The sequence below is a fragment of the Adiantum capillus-veneris genome, chromosome 24 (genome assembly GCF_014529385.1).
Source record: "Adiantum capillus-veneris isolate H3 chromosome 24, ASM1452938v2, whole genome shotgun sequence".
Taxonomy (NCBI): domain Eukaryota; kingdom Viridiplantae; phylum Streptophyta; class Polypodiopsida; order Polypodiales; family Pteridaceae; genus Adiantum; species Adiantum capillus-veneris.
In genome coordinates this window covers 84,735,708-84,741,101 of record NC_140954.1, presented here as the reverse complement: position 1 = coordinate 84,741,101, position 5,394 = coordinate 84,735,708, and the positions used below count along the sequence as shown (strand labels likewise).

The 5,394-nt window shown below is 40.5% G+C and overlaps 1 pseudogene; it reads right to left on the bottom strand.

Moving 5' to 3' along the window:
- Window positions 1–4,320: 4,320 nt before the first annotated feature.
- Window positions 4,321–4,932, bottom strand: LOC147426697 (uncharacterized; annotated as a pseudogene).
- Between the last annotated feature and the right edge of the window lie 462 nt (window positions 4,933–5,394).

Here is a 5,394-nt window from a genome sequence, read left to right as displayed (position 1 = left end):
GACATCTATATGCCACGGATCGTAAAACATACCAGTTCTGTTGGCATAATCTACTCGCTGATGAAAAGTTGTTTTTCCATCTTCGTGCCCTAAGAGTTGCGAGCACACTGTTTTGAAGTCAGACATAACTTCTTTGTTGGCAGATTGCTGATGCATTTGAAACTTAGGATCCAATACAAAAGCCGCACCATGAAATGGCGTATGCAACTGCACCCAACGCTTGTTAACAATTGTAATCATGGTAGCTTTATCCTTTGCACCAAAACTGACATTTTCTCTTAGCTTGCGTATAGCCTCTGACATATACCAGTAGACCCGACCAAAAATAAAAGAATCTGTGTCAACTGCTCTCAAAAGATCTACAAATGGCTTTGACATAGTTACTATTCTTTCTACATTACGCCAAAAGACTGGCGAGTTTACTATTTGCGCACATCGACCAACTGCTTCCTGATAACTTGGATACTTGCTGAGCCATCCATCCCATCTTCTGTCTGCTAAGGTTTCCATCAATGCAGGCTTCAACTCTTGCAAAGCAGCAAGAACATAGTATGCCGTAGCAAACCTTGTCGCGCAAAATATTTGCAAAGCTTTATTTGGTGACTTGGTTCGAAAAAGAGCATACAAAAATTGATGCTCTCTAATGAATTTCACCACATGATTTGCATCCAATAAAGTTTGCTTCACACATGCCATTTTACCAATATCTTTTAAAAGCAAATTTAAAGTGTGAGCTGCACATGGTACCCAAGAAATCTCCGGATACTTGACTTGAATAGCTCTTCCTGCTCTTTTGTTGGCCGCATTATCTGTGACAATAGCAGTCACATTCTTTGGTCCACCTGCCTTTGCAATTGCACGCTCATACACCCTTGCTAGGTAGGTGATAGTCTTCTCTTTCAATGAGCTGTCAATTGCTTCCACGAACATAGCCCCTCTAGGGTTAATAAGCATTACATTGATTAAAGGTTTTTTCTGACAGTTAATCCATCCATCCAATGCTATGGTGCATCCATATGCTGGAACAAACTCTAGAACTGTGCGTTTGAGAATGGCTTCAGTACTGTCTTTTACTTTATCAAGATATTCAGTTCGCATCTTGTTATAGTCAGGAAGCACAAATCCTTTTTTGGCTGTACTCATCAAAGCATCTTGAAATATTGGATTGCACATAGCATTGAACGATATGCCACATGCAACAAATGCTTGTGTCCATTTTAAATGCAACTCAAGCAACCATTGTTTACCTAATGCTTCAGGCATTGTCTGTCCATTGGATGACGCTCTACCGGATTTGCTTGTGCTAGGAACTCCTCCTAATGTAGAAGCATGTCCATGAAGAGGGTTCAATTGAGAACTTTGATCGTTTACTTGAGTGGTACACACCTCTTCTGTTGCCTCATTACATACAGATGGTTCAATATTTGCATGAATATCTTTAGAAACATCACCTTTATGTTTAGCTGCAAGAATAAACTTTACTTTGCGAGAATACATGGCAAATTTTTCATGAATATCTTTTGGTGGTGCCCCGCACTTTTCCACATTGCCAGGGACTTTAAATAAATGCTCTTTAATTCTGGTTGCATTACCACTGAACTCGTGGCCACAAGATTTACATTTAAGTCGAGATGTATTTCTCCCAGCTTTCAACTCATGCACATAACTCCACTCTTGTCCTTTCACCATGATGCACAAAAGTAATTTGCTAGTAAAAACAAAGTCAATGATCATTTTCATAATCAAAATCAATTAAAACATTACATTAATTTAATTAACAATGATTGAACGAAATTAAAATAATTAAAAACAATGATTGAACAAAAATACAAAAATAAAAAACAATACCATTGGATTACATATAAATTGCATCGATTTATCTAAAGTGCAAGCTTGTAGCTTTAACACATTACGATAATCAATAATTACAATTAAATCAAGCATTAAAATGATTATCATTATAAATTGCTATACATACAAGAGCTATAAGTGACATTTTTAAATGTCAAAACGATAATCACTTACAATACTTGATAATTATCGTATCTATGTAAAGTGCGAACAAAACGTTTTTACACTTTACCATAGATTTTTAAGCGATTATCTATCTACAATGCGAGCATGTGTATGCTCTCACACAGTACGGTAGATTTTGTAGTCCAAATAAAGATAAGAGAATATCAATATTTTTGGACATGTTTTTCCTAAATTTTTACTCTAGTGAGAGCATAGCAGTGTGAATAGCTCTACACAAAACGTAAAAATATAATTTTGTTTCATTATATTCATTTTGAAGTGAGAGAAAATCTCTACACATCAAAATCGAACTTTAAATTACATAAAATTAATTTTTATGTAATTATATTTTTAAACTAATTATCTCATGTGAGAGTACACTCTACACACAACGATAATATCTTACTTTTTTTTTATTAGTCACTTTCAAGTGTCAATTAATTGAACACATTGACAAGTGATTCTTATAATTACAGTTTGTATCAGGTGAGAGATTAAACTCTTCACAAAATACAAACTTTCAACTATTTACTAAGTTTTTTAAAACAAATTCATATATTTGAATCACAAAACTTAAAATTCTATTGAATTTTAATTTTTATTAAATTCAAATTGTTTTATTTTTTTACAAGTTACGTTTTTTGATCATTTGGTGAGAGTACTCACATGGAAAACACTGACTGTGAAAGCTGGTGTGAGGCCTGTCGCGTGCTGCTATATATCCTAACATATTCGATCGTTATAATTTTTGATCGAAAATAATTTCGATCGAAAAATTAAGAAGTTATACGATTAGCCGTTTATGCTGATGTGGCACCGTATAATACGGCTATATAATTTAGATAAACGAACAATACGCCCATTATTCGCATATTATACGTCTCTCGAATAACGAATAATGCAACAGAGAGAGAGAGAGAGAGAGAGAGAGAGAGAGAGAGAGAGAGAGAGAGAGAGAGAGAGAGAGAGAGAGAGAGAGAGAGAGAGAGAGAGAGAGAGAGAGAGAGAGAGAATTATCATCCAGAGAGGTCATATAATGACCCATAGGAACAAGAACACAACATTATTACAATTGCTTCTTAGTGTGGGCTGATACATATCAGTTAATCAAGACCCTCAATTAAGGGGATTGAGGGTCCATCAAGAGGGTAGAGTAGGAAAAAAGAGAGAACAAAAACCTAAGGGTCGGCTCAAGGGAGAGCTGGTTTGGGATTTTGAAATTCTTGGATGATCACTTTGCCACCTTGGTAGACTGCCCATTTGCCTTGCTTGCATGCTTCGTGCATCTTCTTGAGCTCGCTTGCTTTACTGTTGAGTTGATTCATGGTCAATTCTTCTGCATTCCAAAGCTTTTTTCCCTTGAGAAGTCGAGATTGACATAGAAACTTCATACGCTCATCTTTGTCCTTGAAAGTGAGTATGCAATGCTCGGGGTGGCACATGTCTATGTGTATCGTTGATCCAAGCAACAGTTTCGGGCTTGATGTAGATAGGTTGAAGAATGTCATTGAGCTTAGTGATTTCTTCCTGAACGGTGTCCTTCGTGGTGGCACACCACGATAAGTGTAGCCGGCATTCTTGTAGTGCCACCTGTATATTGGTGTCAATCTTCTTATGTATTGCTTCATGTGATTCTTTCTCCACTACCATGACAATTTTGGTGAGTGAGGCTTCGACTGCGTGTTCCTTTTCAAGTAGAGCTTGACTCTCTACTTCCTTCGCATCTTCAAGATTTCGTAAACGTTCTTTGAGTCTCTCATTCTTCCCGACGACTTCTTGAATATAAACCTCAAGGGATGTGATTCGTGCTTCTTGGCGGGTGGCGGGGTCCTTCCTTAGTGTTGCTGCCACTGCAAGAAAGCTCTTGCGTGCAACATGGGTAACAAAGGATGACATCATGCTACATAAGGGAATTCCTGTTGTTGAAACACACAGTGGTGCGTGAGATCAAGGGCTTATTTTGATTTAATTTTTTTGGAGTGGAAGCATTGCCATGCTCCGTGTCAGTGGGATAACAGAGAAATGACGTTTTCTGACGAGTAGAGATGGGGCTTAGTTTTTGATGGGCTGAGAGAGAGGGAGAGAGAGAGGGGGGGGGGGGGGGGGGGGGGGGGGAGAGAGAGAGAGAGAGAGAGAGAGAGAGAGAGAGAGAGAGATTCAATTATCGTCCACGGAGGTCAGATATGACCCATGGGACCAAAAACAAACATTACAACGGTGACGTTTGTAGCAGATCGCACTGAATACATATCAGTTCAGGACTGAGGGTCCATTGGAAAGATGAAAAATGAAAAGGACAAAAACCTAAGAGGGATCAGCTGTGGGGAGAGCTGATTTGGGTTTTCAAAACTCCTGGATGATGGCTTTACCACCTCGGTAGACTGCCCATTTTCCTTGTTTGCGGGCTTCATGTACCTTCTTGAGCTCTTCACTTTTGCGTTTGAGTTGTAGCGGGGTGAGTTCTTCTGCGATCCAAAACTTGGTGTCCTTGAGAAGACGTGATTGTTGGAGAATCTTGAGCCGACATTCCCTACTTTCGAATTCAAGGATGGCATGTCCACTTGGTATAGGTAGGTCAGGGCCTCTCCAAGTGATACGACTTATTGCATTGTGGTCGACCTTGATCGGCTTGAGAGTTTCGTTGAGGAAGTTGATGCGTTCCGAGAAGTCGAGCTCCGTTGTTTCCCATGCTTGAGGTAGCCCACCGATGCGGATCTTGAGGGTATTTTCTGCTTGGAGTCGTTGTTCTCGAAGCTCTACTGTCACACATGTCTTCACCTTCGCAAGGGTTGCCGAGTGGGTTTCGATGGCCTTGGCTTCGACTTCTTTCACTTTATTGGTGGAGAGATCGACCATGGAATCAAATCGCGCCTCAAGCTTGCAAAGGCGAGCTTTGAGGTCGCGATTTTCTTCCATGACGTGATCGAGATCTGCTTGAAGGCGTTCGATTCGGTCAAATTTGCTTGGCGCTGCTAGGACAACAGCAAAGCTTGGTCGTGTTTTCGCAAAGCTCTTCGGAGTGTTGGTTTTGGTCGTCATTCTTCCGATGCTAATCTTCTTGTTATTGAGTGCACCCACCAAACTGAAGTGGTCGAAGCAGGTTGGGAGGGCAGGAGAGAGAGAGAGAGAGAGAGAGAGAGAGAGAGAGAGAGAGAGAGAGAGAGAGAGAGAGAGAGAGAGAGAGAGAGAGAGAGAGAGAGAGAGAGAGAGAGAGAGAGAGAGAGAGAGAGAGAGAGAGAGAGAGAGGGACCCGCAGGTCGAAGCAGGTTGGGAGGGCAGGAGAGCTCCAGGTCGGGGAGCTGCAGGTTGGGAGAGCGGGAGAGCAGATCGAAACTCTGAGCTCCGAGCAGGTCGTAGCTGCTCTAGGTCAAAAGAGCG